The sequence below is a fragment of the Acinonyx jubatus genome, chromosome X (genome assembly GCF_027475565.1).
Source record: "Acinonyx jubatus isolate Ajub_Pintada_27869175 chromosome X, VMU_Ajub_asm_v1.0, whole genome shotgun sequence".
Lineage (NCBI taxonomy): Eukaryota > Metazoa > Chordata > Mammalia > Carnivora > Felidae > Acinonyx > Acinonyx jubatus.
In genome coordinates this window covers 17,808,016-17,831,338 of record NC_069389.1, presented here as the reverse complement: position 1 = coordinate 17,831,338, position 23,323 = coordinate 17,808,016, and the positions used below count along the sequence as shown (strand labels likewise).

At 39.6% G+C, this 23,323-nt stretch overlaps 1 protein-coding gene across 11 annotated transcripts in view; it reads right to left on the bottom strand.

Annotated features, from left to right (window-relative positions):
• MBTPS2 (membrane bound transcription factor peptidase, site 2) overlaps positions 1-23,323 on the bottom strand; it is a 98,081-nt gene that overhangs the window by 3,788 nt on the left and 70,970 nt on the right. For 5 of the 11 annotated variants that reach the window (XM_053202163.1, XM_053202161.1, XM_053202165.1 and 2 more), the window contains 3 exons: positions 20,900-20,975; positions 15,100-15,226; positions 4,480-6,517 (listed from right to left, as the gene is read on the bottom strand). The gene's annotated coding sequence lies outside the window, so the exon portion shown is untranslated. The remainder of the gene's footprint in view (positions 1-4,479; positions 6,518-15,099; positions 15,227-20,899; positions 20,976-23,323) is intronic. The other 6 variants (XM_053202164.1, XM_053202170.1, XM_053202162.1 and 3 more) reach the window with 5 other exon arrangements.

Sequence of the window (23,323 nt, the reverse complement as noted above, 5' to 3'; positions counted from 1 at the left end):
CCAAACAAATAAAAAACAAGTGTTCAAACAAAAATTTGTACACAATTGTATTTACAGTTGCCAAAAGGTAGAAACAACCAAATTCCCAGTGATAAATGAGCAGAGATAAACAAAATATCATTCAGTCATAGAAAGGAATGAAGGGCTGACATAAGCTACAACATAGATGAACTTCAAAAACATCATGTTAAGTGCAAGATGCCAGACAAAAGGACAAATAGTGTATGATACCACTTGAAATGTCCAGGACAAGCAACTCCATAGAGATAGAAATGAGGTTAATGGTTGTGGGGGGAGGGGACAATGGGTACGGGGTTTCTTTGGGGGTGATGACAATGTCTTGTGTCTTAGAATTAGATACAGCTGGTTGTTGCCCAACATTGTACCTGCACTAAGTGCCAGTGAGTTTTTCACTGTAAAATAGCTAATTCGGTTATATAAATTTTATCTCAATTGAAAAATAGAAAAAAAGACTTGTAGCTAAACCAAGTTTGTAAAGTAAAGCTATATGGAATTTTTTTTGTTTTTTTTTAATGTTTACTTATTTTTGAGAGGGAGAAAGAGCCTGCGAGTAGGGAAGGGGCAGAGAGAGAGGGGGACAGAGGATCCCAAGCAGGCTGTGTGTTGAGAGCAGACAGCCCAATGTGGGGCTCGAACTCAGGAACCATGAGATCATGACCCAAACCGAAGTCAGAAGTTTAACTGACTGAACCACCCAGGTGACCCTAAGTTTTTTGTTTTTTTTTTTTTTTTTTTTAAGTAGGTTTCATGCCCAACATGGGGCTTGAATTCATGATCCTGAGATCAAGAGTCACTAACTTTTCTGACTGAGCCAGCCAAGCAGCCCTGCTATATAGAAATTTTTAAGTGAACTTCATTACCTCAAGCAAATTTCAAGCAAATGACAGATGGGATGGAGTTGAAGTGAGATATTCACAAAAATGAGCAAAATTGAAGGCTGCTGGGAAACTAGCCTCATGGTTGTGGTTTTCCCAGAGAAGAGCATTCTTCAGTCTCAAATGCTTTCTTAATCCATAACAATAGCCCCAAGGAGCAGGTGTAATTATCCCTATTCTACAAACAGGTTAACCGAGGTACAAGGAAGTTCGATGGCTAGAAAATGGTGAAGCCAAGACTAGAAGCCGGACAGGTGGCTCTCTAGTCCGGCTGTTCACCCCTTCATGGTACCACCTCTGATAACCCTGCCTGTGTCTCAACATGTCTGCACTTTCTTACAGCTCCGGAAAGCCAAGATGTATGAGTCCACCTGCCTCCCACCAGCAGGTGCCCCTCCCCATCGGGGTGTGTATGAAATTGGAGAGGGTGTCCTGCCTCCCTCCTCTCTGGAGCTACTGCCTATCTCCAGCAAACAATTCCTGGGGTGAATTTCTAACCCACCTCTTACTAGCTATGTGACAGTGAACAGGTTCATCAAGTTCTCTGGGCCTGCTTCCCCACCTCTGTAAAATGTAAAATGGAGCTAATAATAGTACCCACTTCATAGAGCTGTTGTGAAAATTAACTGAGTAAATACATGACAAGCACAGAGGGTAACATCTGACATGTGACAAGCATTCAGTAAATGGTAGGTAGAGACAGTGATGAAGATGTTGATATCATTATTAAGGCACACCTTACTCTCAGCACCATGCTCCTTCAGGACACCTCTTTTCACCAGTGCTTGGCATGTGGCCTGGCACACAGTAGGCCTTCAATATCTGTGTCTTTGAAATAAACTGAGGACTAGAACATTATGCTTGACACCCCAAAGGACCCCAAGCAAAGAGCAGGTTCTCTGGGTTCAGAGGTTGGGGAGGGAGATGAGGATGACAGGCAGCCCGTGCGATTTCCCCACTCTGTTCCTCATTGTTTGACCCAAAGTCCCACCCCCCAGAGTGCCAGGCAGTCCACAGCCTATTCAGAAGCCCTGAGAAGTTTGTTGGTAGAACTCTGGATAATTATTTAAGACAAGTAAATAACAAAACAGGTTTTCCTCAAGACAGTCATAATCCTCATTTTTGTCCCTGCTGACCCTTTTAGACCTAGCATGCAGGACACAAAGACATGGAGAGTCAGTTCCTGCTATTACCCTGCAGCCGCTGTGTTTACCCCTGCAGACTCACAGTGCCCTGAGATGTGTCTGAACACCCCCAGAGTATTCCCCCAGCTTGACAAAGTCTGACTTAGAAGGAAAACTGACAACCTGAGTCTCTGTCACACAACCCGAGAAGATACACCAGGCCAGCCTTTTTCAAAAATGTTTACTTATTTAATTTGAGTGAGAGTGCGCATGAGCGAGGGAGGGACAGAGAGAGGAAGAGAGAGAATCCCAAGCTGGCTCCATGCTCAGCACGGAGCCCGATGTGGGGATCCCACAACCACAAGATCACAACCTGAGCAGATATCAAGAGTCAGAAGCTTAACATACTGGCACCCCGGGCCTTTTAAGAGAACTTCCACTTGACACAAAGCCCCTACATGAAATGCTGTCCAACCCACTCCATTTCCTCCTCTCCTCTCACTTCCAGCAAAGAATGACACATTAGGGGGAGGGAAGACTTATTTATTGCAATGCATTACCTAAGCGCCTATGCCCAAATAATGACATAATTAAAAGTGTTACCAAAGAAAATAATGGAGTGTAGTTGGGTCCAAAAGTAACGCCTGGCTTTTTGTCTGAATGCAGCATTTAAGTACAGCTGTACTTGAAGATGAGGCTAAATTCTCAACTCTCAGTGCTAGTTAAATGTGTATTTTTCTGTAAGAATGATTCCTTACTTCCTCTGTCTCTAGAGATAGTTCATAGAATGATTAGAATCAGGGGTTTTGTCAGCCAGCCTGGATCCTAATCTTGATTCTTCCATTTGCTGGCCGGTGACCTTTGGCAAATGATCTCATCTCTCCATGTCTGTTTCTTCATCTGTGAAGGGAGTATCCCTCTTTCACACAATTGTCCTGAGGATTAAGTGAATTAATGGAGGTACAGCACTTAGATCAGTGCCTAGTGTGTAAAAAGCCCCATAGAAGGATTAATTACGAATTACTAATGAGTTAAGACTAATGTCTAACTGGTAGTTTCCTTTGCCCCAGTCCACATGGTGAGTACATGGGTGCTTACAGAGCAACTCCCATTTCAGTTGCCATTTCTTTACGGCAGGGCTAAAAGATTTCCAAAGACCGCAAAGGGTCCATTTATCTTAAAATGTATTTGATGCAGCTCAACACTCAGAGGTAGTCCCCGAAGCTGATTGCACTGGGATTGGAGTGGAGCTGCCATTTTGCCGCATGGCAACGCTTTGCCCTTTTACCTACCGGTCCCCTGGGTCTTTGTCCTTACCTGAAACACCTCCTATGACCAGTGGAAAGGCCCACACGTGATCATTCAAGGCTCAGATCAATGTCAGCCACAGCCCACTCACTTGCTCAGCTGTGTTCCCACAGCGTGGCAGTCAGCTCTTGTACTTGACCTCTGTTTCTCTCCAACCAACACTCCTTCCTTATTTGGACTAAAATCCAGTAAATTTGAATGACCAGCCATGGTCAGGTGCTTGTTAGTGAACCAGGGACCAGGGACCTGGATGCTGGTACCCCAGTTTCCAATTCAGGGCTCTTTTCTTTAAATTATATTGCTCTTATGTCCAACTTCCACTATTGAATACTGTCCACTATGGGCCAAAGTATTTGTAAAGTATGTCATTTCTAATCCTTCCAATCCAGCAAAATTTATTCCCCGTTTAAAGACATAGACACTGGGGCCATGTGACCTGCTCAAGGCCACATGCCAGTCTGTGGTAGAGTGAGGTTTGGAATGTGGGTCAGTCTGACTGTAAAATAAAGAGAATTTCTTTTTCTTTTTTTTTTTTTTTTGAGTTTGTTTATTTAGTTTGACAGAGAGGCAGGGAAGGGCAGAGAGAAAGGGAGAGAGAAGGAATCCCAAGCAGCCTCTGCACTGTCAGCACAGAGCCTGATGTGGGGCTTGAACTCCTGAACTGTGAGATCATGACCTGAGCCAAAACCGAGAGTCAGACCCTTAACCGACTGAGCCACCCAGGTGCCGCAAGTCAGGAGAATTTCTAGTCTATCATGTTGCCGCTCAGTACTGGAAATGAGAGCAGATAAAAATCACTGAGTGGTTCATTTAAAATATACTCATTCTAGGGGTGCCTGGGTGGCGCAGTCGGTTGAGCGTCCGACTTCAGCCAGGTCACGATCTTGCAGTCCGTGAGTTCGAGCCCCGTGTCAGGCTCTGGGCTGATGGCTTGGAACCTGGAGCCTGTTTCCGATTCTGTGTCTCCCTCTCTCTCTGCCCCTCCCCCGTTCATGTCTCTGTCCCAAAAATAAATAAAAAACGTTGAAAAAAAAATTAAAAAAAAATATATACTCATTCTACATGCAGACAATTGCTGTTTTAAGGAAAGGGTAGAAGAAAAAGAGATCACATTTTGGCATGCAAAGGCAAAACAATAAATATTCTTTTACCGGTTCCTGAATCCCATTGCAGCTTCTTCAAAGCAAGTGAATTTATGCATGTTGACACAGCTCTGATTTTAAAATCTTCTTTGGCTCCATTTTCAGCTTCTTCCCCTTGACACCAGTCCCATGACCCCCCTTCTGTCAGGCTCTGAGAATCTGCCTAAAGTTGTTATATAGCAGTTACTCTTAAGATGTGCATTGTAGATGATAATTCACTCCTCCCCACTAAGTCATACGTTTCTTCTGGTTTTATATGTATTGCCTGGCATATCACCATGTTAATCATAAAAGTCTAACACTCTAAGGATATATTGATGTTACTATTTTCCAAATATGTTCATTGTGTCAGGAAGTTTTTTTTTAGTCTTAACTTGCATATTCTCAAAATTAATTACAAATATATAGTTTTCTCGTTTTTGTCTGAAATAGATTTGGTTTCAATCTAAGTATACCAGTTGACATTAAAACCCCACAAGTGAACATTAACACATTTTTTTAAAAAAATTTTAACATTTATTCACTCTTGAGAGACAGAAACAGACCATGAGCGGGGGAGGGACAGAGAGCGAGGGAGACATAGAATCTGAAGCAGGCTTCAGGCTCTGAGCCGTCAGCACAGAGCCCAACGTGGGGCTCGAACTCATAGACCGTGAGAGCATGACCTGAGCCGAAGTCAGACGCTTAACCCACTGAGTCACCCAGGCGCCCCTAACACATATTATTTTAAACATGCTTCCTTAAAAAAAAAAACAAAAAACAAAAAACACCAGTTTATTGCATTTTGGTTATTTGCAATTAATCAAAAATATAAACTTCACATTATTATGCCTGTGCAAAACAGAAAATCATACTGCAATGTAAGATACCTGCCAAATGAGAAGAATAAAGCTAAAAGAACGTTCTGCTGTTGTTACAAAGTAAAGGTAATATTGTTGACTGGGTAAACCTGACCTCACGTGCCTCCTGCTGCGGTATACGGAGAAGGACCCAACATCCTTTCTGAGGTCTTCTTGCCAAAAATGCACAACCTTCCTCTAATCATGATGAAACATCAGACCAATTCAAACTAAGGGACCTTCCACAAAATGAATTGCCCATGTTCTTCAAAAAATGTCAAGGTCAAGAAATACAAAGAAAAGCTGAGGAACTGAACTGTTCCAGATGAAAAGAAACTAAGAATATATAACAACTAAATCGCAATGTGTGATTCTGGATTGGATCCTGGAGCAGGAAAGAAAAATAGCCATAGGAGACATTATTGGAACAATTGACAAAAGTGGAACGAGGACTGTGGAAATAGCTTTGTAGCAATGTTCAATTTCCTGACTTTGATCAGTGCACTGCGGTTGCGTAACAGAACGTCCTTGTTCTTAGGAATTACACCCTGAAGCCTTTTGGGTAAAGGGGCATAATGTCTCTGACTAACTCTTGGTTTGGAAAAAAAATTACATATGCATGTATAGATATGTGTATGCATATATATATGCAGAGAAAGAGAGAGACGATAAAGCAAATGGGATAAAGTATCCATGATGGTTGAAACTAGGTAAAGATAAACAAGAACTCCTTGTACTCTTTCTGCAACTTTTCTGTTAAAATTATTATCAAAATAAGGTTATCAAATGGTGACTGCACAGAAAACAGAATGTTAAAAAGAAGAAGGACAAAAACCTCATGCTCCTGAGGCATATATGACACAGCAGTGTCTAAGACATGCTTGAATCTCTTGGCAACAGGCAGGCTTGACTTAAGGGAAACAGTCTGCCTTTTCAAGTGCAGGGGTGAGGAAAACAGGAAGGTCTCCTTTTTGATACTTTCAGCCCATTGCTCACAGATTTAATCAAAATCCCCAATAGGTCTGTGCCCTATCCAGCCACTCTACCAGGCCTCCAGGTCCTAGCGCACCTTCACTGCCAACTTTGACACCCGTATGACCTCAGCTCAAAGCCTACCTCATCCTGGGAGGAGTTGGGCTTCTGGGTGGAAGATTTCGGCCAATGCCCTGTGTCAGTTCCTTGATCTCAGCTTCAGTAATTGTGGATACCTGGAGCAGGGCAGGAGAGGAGGCAGCGTCACATACAGGTCATGGGCCACTCAGAATATGTGTGCTGTGCCCATTCTCTGACCACATCAGGACCTTGGATGTGAGTCCCTGGACCACCCTATCTCCTCCTCACTCTCTCACTCACCTCCTTTCCATTCTCTCTCTGTGGTTGGTCCTCTCACCGTCAAGTCCTCAAGTCCTAGTCCTCTGTCCCTGCACACTCGAAACCCTGGATCAATCCAGCTTCTTTCCTCTGCCTGTCCTTCCCACCTGTTGCTCAGGATGAGGACAGCCTCACATTGGTGATGAATGGTATACAAACACACACGTATGTGTAAGCATGTACATGCGTATGTGTGTGTATTCTTTTTCCCCCAACATGCCTGGGATTTCACTACATTCGGCAATCTTTGTTCACTTTTTCTGGTTCTTTTACTAGTTCATCTTTCTTTGTTATTTTACATCTTTCAAAACGTTTTCCTGTGTCTGCCAGGACATCACTGTCTTTGGGTTTCTGCTACTTCTTTGACTTCAAAACTACATCTTTCCAAGCTAAGTAAATTCATTAATTTGTGTCAACTCGGTATTAGTTTCAAAGGGGTATTGTGCTATTTGAAAACCAATGCTGAATTTATCAATATAAATGAGCATTCTTCAAAATTTTTCTTAGTTTTTATAGCCAATTTACAAAACCCTATTATAATTAAAATCTTCTGCATATTAATTCATGTTAGAATAATGTAGGAAATTATTATTATTGGCTTGCATCGTGAAAAGTGTCAATTTTAACAAAAATTCTTCTATCTGTCTGGTTAAATCCCAAATAAGTTTTTCCTTTCCTTGGAGCTTCAAATTTATCTTGTTCATATGCAGTGTAATATCTATGGGAAAACATGTAAATCATATCGCCATTTTTTATTAATGAATATTTAGCAAGCATTCCTTTTGTTTCAAGAAAATCTAGACTTGCAGTCAACAGCACAGTAAAAGTTTTAAAACTCTCTGTGGCTCAACCAACGAGCCCTAGCAACAAACACAAGATCATTAAAATCATTGTCTACTTCTTTCAACAGTTCCCAAAACCACTGGTGATGAGTCAAAGCATTTACATGTATATGTTGAACAGTTTTAACAACTGCATCCATGATGCTTTTCATACAGTCTGTTTCAGAGAACTGAGCAATTTAAAACTGGTTTTCTTTTATGCACAAAAAATCCAAACCATTGTCAAGCTGACCAAAGTTACAAGTTCAGAACTTGTTATCATTGTTAAAACAATTTTCACTGAATGTTCAATTTTGAATGCAGGCAACTAATTTTATTGATTCTTTCTTGACTATTCTCATCAAATTCGCTCTGTATTTGCCAAAAATGTCCCGTATTACTGTCCATTTTATTATCTTTATTCAGTTTTTACACAACAAAACAACAAACCGCTTTTCTGTTTTGTTCTCCAGCAAATTACATGACACTTAAAACATACTGTCTTCTAATTTCTTTGTGCTTTTTAAAGTTTATTTATTCTGAGAGAGAGAAAGAGAGACAGAGAACACAAGTGGGGGAAGAGCAGAGAGAGTGAGAGAGAGAGGATCGCAAGCAGGCTCCATGCCATCAGTGCAAAGCCTGACTCAGGGCTTGATCCCATGAACCGTGAGATGGTGGCCTGAGCCGAAATCAAGAGTTGGATGCTTTACTGACTGAGCCACCCAGGTGCCCCTAATCTCTTTCTTTTTTCCTTCTTCTGGCACATTACTAGTATCTACATCTCTACTCAATTCTCCCTCAGTGATATGCCTTCATTTTAAACTTAAAAATTAGTCCATACTTCTTATTTTAAAAATAGTTTAATTCCATCATAGTTTAAAGCATAAATATTTCAGTGTAGTTACCAATTATGATTCACGAATGTATCCGTGTAAGTGGTACATTCTGTATAAAAGGGTCAAGTAAACACCTTTCAATGTTATATTAGTACATAGGAAGTTACTGAATTATTGAATTTACTCAATCTTCTGATCCTAACTAGAGTGATAATGTGTTTATGTGTAATACTGGAGATGACTCACCTACTAAAGCCAGGAAGTACAGTGCAGCGATATCTATGAGTTGCAACAGTTTAAGGGAAATGTCCTACCGAAAGAATAGAATTGAATGGGCTTTTGGCGACTGTGAGGTTTGCAAGATTCCTGCTGAGCCAAGAACGTAGATCACCTTCCACTCCACTTCGACTTTTCCCCGAAACCTTTGAATAAAATGGTTTGATCCCCCCCCCAAAAGAATAGAACGGAACGGAACGGAAAAATAGTTTACACTATTTCAATTTTAAAATAAAATTTAGGGGCACCTGGGTGGCTCAGTTCGTTAAGTGTCCAACTCTTGATTTCCACTCAGGTCATGATCTCTTGGATTGTGAGATCGAGCCCCACATGGGGCTCTGCATTGACAGTGCAGAGCCTGCTTGGGATTCTGTGCCTCTCTTTCTGTCTCAAAGTAAATAAATAATTTCTAAATTTAATTAATTTAAAATTAAAATTAATCTAAAATTAATAAATTTAATTTCTAAAAAATTATTAAAAAAATAAAATAAAATTTAAAACATTTCCTGAACACATGGTAAGAAAAGCTGAAAAACAGCCTAGTTATTCTGGAGAAGACCCCAAACATTTAAGAATGGGTAATATTTTTTGGGGCGCCTGGGTGGCGCAGTCGGTTAAGCGTCCGACTTCAGCCAGGTCACGATCTCGCGGTCCGTGAGTTCGAGCCCCGCATCGGGCTCTGGGTTGACAGCTCAGAGCCTGGAGCCTGTTTCAGATTCTGTGTCTCCCTCTCTCTCTGACCCTCCCCCATTCATGCTCTGTCTCTCTCTCTCTGTCTCAAAAATAAATAAAACGTTAAAAAAAATTTAAAAAAATAAAAATAAAAAATGATGATGGTGATGACGTTGATAAATATGTATACAAGACTGTGGTGTCTTTCACCTGTCTTTTCTAGAATTGTGATATGTTCTTTGTGCTGCTTGCTGAGATGCTGTGGTTTTTTTTTTTTTGCACTTCCCCGTGAATAATACTTCGATGTGTCTAAACTGTGAATACATGGACAATGTATTATAATAAATACATTATAAATACAACAAACCCAGTGCATATTTCTATCAGTGTCTGCCCCCTCCCAAGTTTTATAACTCACTGTTTAGGTTTCTTTTCGTCTAGCCTGTGAGCCCTTGAAGCAGGGGCTGTATTTTATTAACCTTTGTGATTCAACGCCTACAGTAATTCCTGGCATCTAACAGGACAGTGGGCAGGCTATAAATCTATAAGGTATGAAAGAAAGAATGAGAATCCCCATGTATTCACTTATGCGTGTATGCACACACTCAACCCCTACTAAGTGCCATCCTAGGCGCCAGAGATATAGCCGTAAACATTTGTGTTTTTAAAATTTTTTAAAGTGTATTTATTTTGAAAGAAAGAGAAACAATGCATACACAAGCAGGGGAGGGGCAGAGAAAGAGAGAGAGAGAGAGAGAGAGAGAGAGAGAGAATCCCAAACAGGCTCCATGCCATCAATGCAGAGCCCAATGTAGGGCTCATAAACCGTGAGATCATGACCTGAGCCGAAATCAAGAGTCAGATGCTTAACTGACTGAGCCACCCAGGTGTCCCTAGCCATGAATGTTTGTAAGTTTGGAATATAAAAGGACTGTGATTTAATTGCTTGAATATGATCAGACGATATATTTAAAAGCAGAAATCAAAAGACTTAACCAAGAAAGCAACATGAACAGACTAATTTTACATGGTGGGACCTTTGTCCTAACTAGCAAACAACTGTGTTACTCTGAAAGTGATAAGCAGTGTCCTTAATAGACTTCTTTCTCAGTGGGCTTCCGATCCGAGCTCCTTATGAAAAGCCTAAAATAAAAAGACTGCTCTTTGCTTCTTTTCTTTCTCCAAATCTCATGATTTGGGATCAGAATCACAAGTTGGAAAACCTACAGTTTGTAGCATTCTGTTTAAAGCACAGACTCTGTTGAACTACAAATAGAATTAAGTGTTTTCATCACAGCTGGGTTTCCACCTTCTCTGCAAGCTGTGGAGTCCACCTGCTGGGTAATCAGTCAATAGGTGCTAGCTTTCTCTCTGTATTCCTATGGTATTAAGGAAGGCATTTCCACAGAGAAAAATGTAACTCTGAAGTAGGATCCCTCGATTGTAGTTATGGTGGTCTTAAGTTCATGTATCAAGACTTACTAAAGAAAAAAAAAGACACCCCACAGATTACTGAATAATTATAATGGAGTGATTTGGTACATGAGACCTTAACCAAATGATCCAACTTTTCATTAATGATAATGGGGCAAACTGACATCAAGTGTCTCATGATATGGTGCCATGGTTGCTGGTTATCCATTGCTGAATTTAGTGGCTTAAAATAACAATTTAGGGGATCTTAAAATTGAATACAACAAATAAACAGAAGCACTTTTCAAATGCATAACATAGTCACATCGGAGAAGGAGGCATTAATCAAAGTAATTTTGATACCCAAAATTTGGACCACAAGCTCTCAAGGCTAAAGGGAAAATGAACTCTTAACAAATATTGAACTCTAGTAAGAAAGCTCTTTTAGCATAGGCATGAGATCACAATTCTGAAACTACTGTCTATGCATTCTAGGATTGACTGAATAAGTCAATATATTGTGAATGATGAGATCCAGATTTTCATTGTTGGAGAAGGTAGTTACAATTATGGAACTGCTGTGTTGGATTGGAACCAGAAGTATCAGTTTTAATACATAGAGACAGCTAGATATAGAAATGGTATAGATATGTGTGAATGTTATGTATGTATTCAATACACATGTGTTATATATGCATACATATGTATATGTACATACATGTATCTATTTCCCAGCTCTGTCTGCTGAGAGGGTCTAGAAGTAATCAAATCCCAACAAAATTAAACATACCCGGAACCCAGATCTTGGTTTCTAAATAACATTCTCCACTAAAAAGAACCTGGGATCCTTGGAGAAATGGCTGATTTTAGGACAGGAGCAAGGAAAATAACAGGATAAGCCTGGATCATCTTGCGCCAAAAAGTAAGGAAGTGCTCAAGACATGGAGGGGACATGTTAAAAGGTCACAGAAGCCAGTTTGAAAAACTCTGGAACAATTTGAGCATAAACGTAAATAACACTAAGGGTTATAATTTATTTTTTAGTGTTTTTTTTAAGTTTTATTTTTTAGAGAGAGAGAAAGATCGCTTGCGCAAGTGGGGGAGGGGCAGAGACAGAGAATCCCAGGCAGGCTCTGCACTGTCAGTGCAGAGTCTGATGCGGGGCTCAAACCCATGAACCGAGCCGTGAGACCACGAACTACGCCATAGTTGGGTGCTTAACCGACTGAGGCACCCAGGTGCCCCAAGGGTTATAATTTATTGAATAAAGTAAGAATCTATGAGTACACATTTAAATGAATGAACAACAACAAACCCAAGCAAATAAATAAGAGGAGAAAATCTTCCCTACTATAGCAAGCCAAATAATAAATGTAAAGGAATGATGGAAATATAAAAATCACAATTTGGCCATTTGGCCACTGTTATAATAATAACTGATGTAGGCAATAAGTCCTGGGGTGCCTGGCTGGTTCAGTGGGTAGAGCACATAACTATTGATCTTGAGGTTGTGAGTGTGAGCCCCAGGTTGGGTGTAGAGATTACTTAAAGGTAAAATCTTAAAAAAAAAATCCTCAGTGAGTCCTAAAACCAGCAGGAGAAAGTTTGGATAGTAACAGGATATTTACTGAGTATCAAGGTATCTCTTTAAACAAAATTTATTAATTAGAAAGGTGAAAGCAGTAACTTTACTCACTGGCAGATACCAGCCTGAACCAGCCTCACGGGCCTCACGGGCATGCCAGCCGGAAATGCATGCTCTGAATCTAACCATGAGGAACACGAGACAAACTGCAAGTGAAGGCCATCTGCAAAATAACTGTCCTGAGCTTTTCGAAAAATGTCAGGGTCATGAAATACAAAGACTCAGAAAGTGTTCCAGATTTAAAAAGTCTAAAGAGGCAAGATAACTGAAGGCAACTGCATATCTTGGAATTTTAGAGGCTTTGTATTCTGCTATAAAAGACATTATTAGGACAGTTGATGAAATCTTAATCCAGTATAGAGATTAGGCTATAGCATTGTATAAATGTTAATTGTTTTTTAAACTGTATATGGTTACATAAGAGAATTTCTTATTTTTATGAAATACAGACTGAAATATTTAAGGATAAAGGAGCATCATACTACTGCTAACTCTTAGTTCAGAAACAACTATGGGAATGCAGACCGGTGCAGCCACTCTGGAAAACAGTATGGAGGTTCCTCAAAAAATTAAAAATAGAATGACCCTACGACCCAGCAATTGCACTACTAGGCATACTCCAAGGCATACAGGTGTGCTGTTTCAAAGGGGCACATGCACCCCCATGTTTATAGCAACACTATTAACAATAGCCAAAGTATGGAAAGAGCCCAAATGTCCATCAATAGATGAATGGATAAAAAAGATGTGGTATAGGGGTGCCTGGGTGGCTCAGTCGGTTGAGCTTCTGACTTTGGCTCGGGTCATGATCTCATGGTCTGTGAGTTCGAGCCCCACATTGGGTTCTGTGCTGACAGCTCAGAGCCTGGAGCCTGCTTCACATTCTGTGTCTCCCTCTCTCTCTGACCCTCCCCCCGGTTCATGCTCTGTCTCTCTCTGTCTCAAAAATAAATAAACACTAAAAAAAAAAAATTAAAAATAAATAAAAATAAAAAAAGAAGATGTGATATATACACATAATGGAGTGTTACTCAGCAATCAAAAAGAATGAAATCTTGCCATTTGCAACTATGTGGATGGAACTAGAAGGTATTAAACTAAGCGAAATTAGTCAGAGAAAGACAAATATCATATGACTTCACTCATATGAGGACTTTAAGAGACAAAACAGACGAACATAAGGGAAGGGAAGCAAAAATAATATAAAAACAGGGAGGGGGACACAACAGAAGAGACTCTTAAATATGGAGAACAAACTGAGGGTTATTGGAGGGGTTGTGGGAGGGGGGATGGGCTCAATGGGTAAGGGGCATTAAGGAATCTACTCCTGAAATCATTGTTGCACTATATGCTAACTAACTTGGATGTAAATTTAAAAAATAAATAAAAATTAAAAAAAAAAAGAAACAACTAGGGGAAAAAAAAAGAAACAACGAGGGAGGGAGAGAGATACCGATATAGTAGATCAATGATAGAGACTAAAAGAGGAATAAAGCAGATATAGCAAAGTATTAACATTTGGTGACTCTAGACTTTTTGGAATTCATTGTACTACTCCTGCAACTTTTCTGTAAGCTTAAAATTATGTCAATAAATTATATATATATATACATATATATATGTGTGTGTGTGTGTGTGTGTGTATTATTTCTTGATTATATATAGAGAAAGACAGAGATATAAAACTACCTCTTGTGTGAATTGACTGGGCTCAGTTCAGGAATTCTTGTTTAGGGTCTCATATGGAAGAGTCACTACATGGTCCTTTATTGTATACTGAGTTGGGAGAAAAATAGCTATAAAGGACATTTGAAGGACAACTGGGGAAATGTGAATGTGATCTATATACTAGATAATATTGTTGCATTGTTAAGTTTCTTGGATATGATAATAATATTGTGACTTTGGAGCAAAATATCCCTACTCTCAAGAGATACAGGCTAAAATGTTATACTCCAGGGGTGGCTGGCTGGCTCAGTTGGTGGAGCATGCAACTCTTGATCTTGGAGTTGTGAGTTCGAGCCCCACGTTGGATGTTAGAGATTACTTAAAAATAAAAAAATCTTAAAAAAAATATAAATGAAATCAAATATTATATTTCAGGATAAAATATAATGTTTGCCTGTGCTCCTGGTTGGCTCAGTCAGTTAAGCACCTGACTCTTGATTTGGGCTCAGGTTGGGATCTCACAGTTCATGGGTTTGAGCCCTGCATCGGGTTCTGAGCTGACAGTGTGGAGTCTGCTTGGAATTTTCTCTCTCCCTTTCTCTCTGCCCCTCTCCTGCTTGCTTTCTCTCAATCTCAAAATAAATAAATAAACTTAAAAAAATTTAAAAAATAACATCTACAAATTATTTTCAAGTAATTTAGCAAAAATAATATGAATAAACTTAAATACACACATGTGGGGGTATTGGGAAAGAGAGAATGTGGTAAAATAATTGTCAATCTTGGTGAGTGGTATAGGGCATTTATTTTACTATTTCAAATTTTTCTGTAGATAAAAAACTTCTCAAAATAAAGAGAGATACAAATAAAACAAAAGCATATCTTGAAAACATTTGCCCCATTACTGTACTTATTTATGTGATCCATACATATCTCATAGAATGTCAGAATTCATCCAGTCCAATGTTTATCAAGCTATGAGCTGCAATTTAATCTTTGGTCATAAATAGCAGGTCACTAGCCAGGATTTCTTTGAATGGAATGGAATGTCATAAAAAAAAAAGTTATCAGTGGGCCTCATCACTTACTAAGAGAAGTCAGTTTAGGGGCACCTGGGTGATTCCACTGGTTAAGAGTCCAAATCTTGATTTCAGCTCATGTCTTGATCTCGGGGTCAAGAGCTCAAGCCCCACATTGGGCTCCGTGTGGAGCATACTTAAAAAAAAGAGGAAGAACAAGAAGGAGAAGGAGAAGGAGAAGAAGAGGTAGAAAAATTAAAAAAAGAGAGAGGTCAGTTTGGGGAAACTTTTCTTTGAATCACATATATGCGTATGCATGCATGTGTGTGCTAATGAAAAAAGGTATTTCTTACTGTTGGTGGTACTCAAAATGATTTGAAAGACACAGCTGCTCAGGATCTTGGGATAACAACAGTTCACTTCAAGGCTAGGTATTTTGTTCTTTACCAGGGCATTTAAAAATATCATTTTAAATATTTAATATTTTAAATATTTAATATTTTAAATATTATCTTTTTAAATATTATTATTATTATTTTATTGTTATTATTATTGTTGTTCAAATGTCCAAAATTTCAGATATACAATTAAATGAGCCTATGTGTAGCACATGAGTAGCACAAGAATTAAAGAATTACATATTACATACTCAAGAAGCAGATACTAGTACATTTAATAATCTAATACATGATAAAGGAGGCATTATAAATCAATGGTAGAGACATGAATTCAATAAGTTGTTTGGGCACATTTAGTCAATTCTTTGGTTTAAAAAATATTTTACAGCTTTACTCCACACCCTACAAAATGTATTTTTTAAAAATAACCAGAATACAGCTCAGGTGAATTTGCATCCCAAATCTATAGTCACATTATTCCTTTTTCTATATTGAGATATAATTGACATATGACATTATATTAGTTTCAGGCCTACAACATAATGATTTGATATTTGTATATATCATTTATCTACTCATTGGCATTTATTCAAAAATTAATTGTGTCATATTTCTTGTTCTTAGTATGGTGGCAGCATAATTCATTGAGATACTAAGTTGAAAATCATTCTTATAACCCCCCTTCCCCAAGGGCCTTTGCACCAAGCAGGCCTTAGGGACCAGGAACACTGAGCAGAAAGCAGAAATGGTCTTTGTGGCAACATGGATGGACCTAGAGGGTATTATGTTAAGTGAAGTAAGTCAGACAGACAAAGACAAATACCATATGATTTAGCTTATTTGTGGAATATAAGGAACAAAATAAATGAACAAAGAAAACAAACAAACCCCATAATACTCTTAAATACAGAGAACAAACTAGTGGTTGCCAGAGGGGAGGTGGGTGGAGGGAGATGGCAAAATAGATAAAGGGGATTAAGAGGTACAAATTTGCAGTTATAAAACAAGTCACAAAGGTGAAAAGTATAGCATAGGGAATATAGTTAATAATATTGTAATAACACTGTTTGGTGATAGATGGTGACCACACTTATTATGGCAAGCACTGAATAACGTATAAAAATGTTGAATCAGGGGCACTTGGGTGGCTCAGTTAAGTGTCCAACTCTTGATTTTAGCTCAGGTCATGATCCCAGGGTCATGGGATCGAGCCCTCTCCTCTGTCTGGCTCCACACTGAGTGTGGAACCTGCTTAAGATTCTCTCTCTTCCCCTCTGCCTCTCTCCCCTGCTCCCTCCCCTGCTCTCTCTCTCTCTCTCTCTCTCTCTCTTTCTCTCTCTCTCATACATACATACATATATACATACATGTACATATGTATGTATATACACAGAATTGTTGAATCAGTATGCTGTATGCATAAGACTAATGTAACATTATATGTTACTTATACTTCAATTTTTAAAAAAGCTGAAATGGTTTAAGGGCAACTTTTCCAAGTGTTTTTTTTTAACTCCAAGTTCCTTAAGGGAAGTGTGCTGATTTGAGAGAGGCCAACTGCATAGACTCCATCAACGGTTTTCTTTGAATTAATTTTATTTGAACTCATTTTACATATTGCAGATAAAAGTGAATCTTTAAAGATTCACTTTAAAGATTACCTTTAAAGTGAAGAGATTGGACTAACCCAGGGGTTCTCAACCTGGGGTTTAGCAGATCAGTGAATCTGAGAGAAAAACATTTCCTCTTCATTTTCAGTGATTTCTAACAAAAGTGTCTCCTTCAACTACAAATGTAAGTATCAAACCACAGTCCTGTTAGCAGGTCCTGTGACGTGTCACCAATAGAAATCACAAATACATTTATATCACATGACTGCTGCAGATATCAAAATATTGTTTATGCTCATTGCTACTTCAAAATCATGGTAGTTATCGGACTGCTGTTAGATCTTGTATTTAGTACATTAAATGAAGAAGTACATATAGCAGTATTCCTATGTCTGATGTTTTATGCATTCAAAAACATTATTATGGGGTTCCTGGCTGGCTCAGTCGGTGGAGCATGTGACTCTTGATCTCGGGTTGTAAGTTCGAGTCCCACAATGGATGTAGAGATTACTTAGAAATAAAATCTTTTTTTATTTTTTTAAAAAAGCATTATTCTAGAAGCCAGATTGAAAGGGCCCCTGGGTCAAAAAAGTAGTTAGAGCCTCTGAACTGGATACTCTGGTTTTGAATGTTCACATTGGTATGTACACATGATCTCTATCTGTCCCTCTGGGAAAATGGCCCATAACTTAGATAAATATCTCTGTGACAAGGTTACACTGACATTTTCATCATTCCATATCTCATACCAAATGCAACCTAGTCCACAAGACAAAATGCCCAAGACTTTAAACTCAACCTTCCACGCAAACCTTTCTATTCAATTATTCTCTAACACTTTCACAGCAAAGTGTAGGAAAACAGCATCAGAAATGGAACCAGAAACCTATGTCTTCTAGTTCTGCTGCCTGATCTTGGGAAAGTCATGTAACTTCTCTAAACTTCATCTATAAACACATTAAGATAATCTGCATCCCTGCCTCCTACTCTGCTCTGGTAGCTGCTGTCGGGGCTCTGTGGACTGCCCTTGGCTTTCATTAAAGGTATTTATATTTGTAAAATAAATAAATAAAGAGGGCACCTGGGTAGCTCAGTCAGTTGAGTGTTCAACTCTTGATTTTGGCTCATATGTTGATCCTGGGGTCCTGGGATTGAGCTTCACATCAGGCTCTGCACTGAGCATGGAGCCTGCTTGAGATTCTCTCTCTCTCTCTCTCTCTCTCTCTCTCTCTCTCTCTTTCTCAACCTCTGCCCCTCTCCCCTGTGCTCTCTCTTAAATAAATAAATAAATAAATAAATAAATGCTAAACACATTAAAATAATCTGTAAAATCTAGAAGTTCCTTTTCCAGTTGTAAAATTCTGTACTTCTGAAGTTGTGTATTTTTCTGCTAGGTGTGTTCTTTGGGATTCAGTTCTTAGTATTCTAAAGTCTACTTGTTTGTTTGTTTATTTATTTATTTATTTAGAGAGAGACAGAGTGAGCATATGGTGGGGGGGTTGCAGAGACAGAAAGAGAGAAAGAGAATTGCAAGCAGGCTTTGCATTGTCAGTGAGGAGCCCAATGTGGGGCTCAAACTCATGAACCGTGAGATCATGAACTGAGCCCAAATCAAGAGTCAGACGCTTAACTGACTGAGCCACCCAGGTGCCCCCCACTTTTTTTTTACAGTTTATTTACTTATTTTGAGAGAGTTCTTAGTATTCTATCTTTAATTAATTCATTAACTTCAGTTATTGAGATGGGAATAACTAAGTAACTAAGCCAGAGGATCCTGGAAAAATTTTCCAATGAGTCATACTTAAGCTAGGTTTTGAAGGCTGAGTATGAGTCCATTAAGTAAGGACAGGACAAGAACACTCCAGGTAGAGAGGACACTGACAAGGCCCAGTGTGCTCAGACCCAGCATATTAAGGGGCTTGATAGGGGTTTGAAAGGGGACCAGATCTGTACTGAGTCTGGGCTCCTTGGCTTATAAGAAAAGGGAGAAAGTGTACAAACAGGTTGAAGTGACATGGTCAAGTTTGTTTTGGATAAATAGCCCTAAGAGCAATGTGAAACATGAGAAAGACCAGTTAGAGGGGCACCTGTGTGGCTCAACTGTGTGGTTAAGCATCTGATTCTTGATTTCGGCTCAGGTCATGATCCTGGGGTCACGAGATGGAGCCCTGCATTGGGCTCCAGCTGAGCCTGGAGTCTGTTTAAGACTCTCTCTCTCTCTCTCTCTCTCCCCCTCTGCCCCTCTCCCCTGCTTATGCTCTCACTCTCTCTCTCTCAAATTAAAAAACAAAGAAACACACACACACACACACACACACACACAAAACTGAATTAAAGATCAGTTAGGAAGGAAGATACTGCAACATTTGAAGTGAGAGATAATGGAGACCCAAATCAAAACATTGGCAATGAGAATAGCAAAATGAATAAAAAGAATGGAAGTAGATTATCTCTATAAGAAACTGTGTGTGATGATGAAGGAGGAATCAAGGGTGACCCTAGTTTCTAGTGAGGACAACTGAGTGCAGAGTGGTATTGAAGGGAGCAATTATTAACCAGAATAGGGAACACAAGAAGAAGAAAAGGCTCTCTGGGGAGGAAAGCCAAGATTTGTGATGTTGAGTTTGAGGAGCCTATTTGACCTCCAGAGAGAAAGTCTGGCCAGCCCTTGGAAATAAGGGCATGGAATTCTGGAGAAAGATATCTCTGGAGATATAGAATTATAAAAATCACAAGAGGTGGCTGAAGCCATTTAATCAGCTTCCCCACCACCACCAATAGTACCACCACCTGGTGGTCCCTCTGCAGTGCTGCACCTCACCAATCCCCTAGAGTCCTGACTCCTAAGCTTGCTATTAAGGCTCACAACAACAGCTTCCTCCTCACCCTCACCTCTCCCACTAACCTTTGTTACTCCATAACACATCTCTGTGTTAGGACATGAGCAAGATTGCTGTAGCAAAGGAACTCCAAAGTACAATAGCTATAGATTACAGGAGTTTCTTTCTTTCTTATACAACAGTTCAGGGCCTGTAGGGCAGCTCTGTTCCATAAAGATATATAGGAACATAGACTGATAGTGAGCTCTGCCATTCTCGGCATGCCTCTTAGGACCCAAGGGATTGTTCCAATCATTGTCATTTCCCAATTGGTGTGGGAAAAATCAGGGCAAGAAGCGTCATCTTTTTTGTTTATTTATTTTTTATTTTTTAAGTAATCTCTACCCCTAACATGGGGCTCGAACTCACAACCCTGAGAGTCGCATGCTCTAATGGCTGAACCAGCCAGGCACCCCAAGAAAACTTCATCTTTTAAAAAAAATGTTGATTTATTTATTTATTTTGAGAGAGTTAGAGAGTGCACGCATGCATGGGAAGGGCAGAAGAGAGACACAGAATCCCAAGCAAGCTCGGCGCTTAGCTCAGAGCCCGACTGGGGGCTGAATCTAATGACCGCAGATTTTGACCACAAGGTCATGACCTGAGCTGGTATCAAGACTTGGAAGCTTAACTGACTGAGTCACCCAGGCACCCCAAAGCTCCATCTTTAATAAAGATAAATACACACTGGGGTGCCTGGGTGGCTCAGTTGGTTAAGCGCTTGACTTCGGCTCAGGTCATGATCTCACAGTTCGTGGGTTTGAGCCCCATGTCAGGATCTGTGCTGACAGCTCAGAGCCTGGAGCCTGCTTGGGATTCTGTGTCTCCCTCTCTCTATGGCACTCCACCACTCATGCTCTGTTTCCCTTTCTCTCAAAAATAAATAAACATTAAAAAATTAAAAAAAAAACGATAAATACACATTCTTTGAGCTCACTCACATCCCATTCAGCCAAACTCAGTCACATGACCACACACCTACCTTCAAGGGAGACTGAGAAATGTAGTATCTTGGTGGGCAGCCATGTGATGAGCTCACACTCACAGGGGCTCTGTAACTAAAATGTAGAAAGGGATAATGGACACAGGGAACAATTAGCAAACTTTGACATTTCTAAAGCCCTGGCCATCTAAATAAATACCCATGCATACCTTTATTTACACACATAGAATACATTAATCTCTCCCCTCAGGAGACAACCCAAAGTGCAATCCAGGAGCACCTAGATACTTTTCCTGTCTTGTGTTCCATTTTCTTTCCTTCCTTGACTTCTTTTGCACTGATAATTTTATTCTTAATTTTTTTAATGTTTATTTATTTTTGAGAGAGAGAGAGAGCATGAGCAGGGGAGGAGCAAAGAGAAAGGGAGACACAGAATCCAAAGCGGGCTCCAGGCTCTGAGTTGTCAGCACAGACCCTGACGGGGGACTCGAACTCACAGGTCATGAGATCATGACCTAAGTCAAAGTCAGACGCTTAACTGACTGAGCCACCCAGGTGCCCATGGATTGGTAATTTTCATCATTCAATTTTAAAGTCTCTTTTAGTTTAGATATCCTCGACTTTTCTTCTATTCTTTTGGTGGTTATCCTAGTTATAGCATGTACCCTTCACTTATAAATATCTAATGCTAAGTGATATCTTTCCTCCCCTCTAAATGTGAGAAATTTAGAATATTTAACCCCCTCCTAAACTTTTATGCTATTATTGTCATGCATTTTAAATACCTATTTCCACAGGACATCATAATAACAGTTTCATAGTCAATGTTCATTTAAACTTACCCATTATGTTTTGCTGTTCATTTTTCCTAGTGGTTCTTGCTCACGGTTTTTTATCTCTTATTAAGACTTAGTTATCTTTGACTATGTGCTAGAAAGATTATTTGTAGAAAAAACTGATGCCCAGTTTGATGTTTCTTCTAGAGAGAATGGCCATTTGCTTTTTCCAGGATCACTTTAGTTCAAGTTCAAGATTTGAGATTTTCTTAGCAAGCCACTTCCAGTTCACCCTTACTCGTAGGGGACTGTGTGCATGTGGAACAGGGTGTGGTTTATCAGGTGTCCACCTTTGTCAGGTCCTGATCTGACTTTTGTCTCCCTAATCCCATAAGGTTGCCTAACAGACAGCTCACCCTCTCAAATGTCTTTTCAGGATCAGCTAATGACCCTAAGGTAAACATGTTTGAAAATGGCTAGGCTCACTCCTCTGCATTTCCATTTTCTTCCAGATCTCATCCTAGTAATTTGTGAATGTTTTGTTATTTTTATTTTATTTTTTATTTTTAAAAGTTTACATCCAAATTAGTTAGCATATAGTGCAACAATGATTTCAGGAGTAGATTCCTTAGTGCCCCTTACCCATTTAGCCCATCCCCCCCTCCCACAACCCCTCCAGTAACTCTGTTTATTCTCCATATTTAAGAGTCTCTTATGTTTTTGTCCCCCTCCCTGTTTTTATATTATTTTTGCTTCCCTTCCCTTGTGTTCATCTTTTTGTCTCTTAAATTCCTCATATGGGGTAAAGTCATATGATATTTGTCTTTCTCTGACTAATTTCACTTAGCATAATATCCTCCAGTTCCATCCACGTAGTTGCAAATGGCAAGATTTCATTCTTTTTGATTGCTGAGTAATACTCCCTTTTATATACATACCACATCTTCTTTATCCATTCATCCATCGATGGACATTTGGGCTCTTTCCATACTTTGGCTATTGTGGATAGTGCTGCTATAAACATGGGGGTGCATGTGTCCCTTGGAAACAGAACACCTGTATCCCGTGGATAAATGCCTAGTAGTGCCATTGCTGGGTTGTAGGGTAGTTCTATTTTTAGTTTTTTGAGGAACCTCCATACTGTTTTCCAGAGTGGCTGCACCAGCTTGCATTCCCATTTTGTTAGCTTTTTGATGCTTCTAAGAAGATTTTTAGTAAATTATGTTCAGCAGGAAGAGTGATCAGAATTAGCTAGTGTGCCATTACTGAAATTGGAAGTATTACTTCTTCAGAGTTCCTAGAACAACATTTCTCAAGATGGGGGTCCATGGACCAGGTGCATCAAAATCACATTATGCTTCTTAAAAATTGGGATTGCAGGGCTGCCATCTCAACTTCATTCAGAACCGATGGCACCAAAACCCAGAAGTCTGCCCTTTTGGAAAGCTCTCAGGCTCTATTTATTAAGACTTAAGTTTGAGAAATCTTGCCCCAAAGCTCAGCACAACACTCTTAATAATAGGCATTCAAGGAATTTGACTTGATTTTTGTTTTAAGGTCATGTAGATCAGAAGAAAGCCAAATACATGACCCAGTCAGAATTTGGTTAATGCTTACATCTCCTATCTTCTCACCATTTGAAAAAATCCTCAAGACAGGATGATCCTAAGGAGGAACTCTCAAGAAC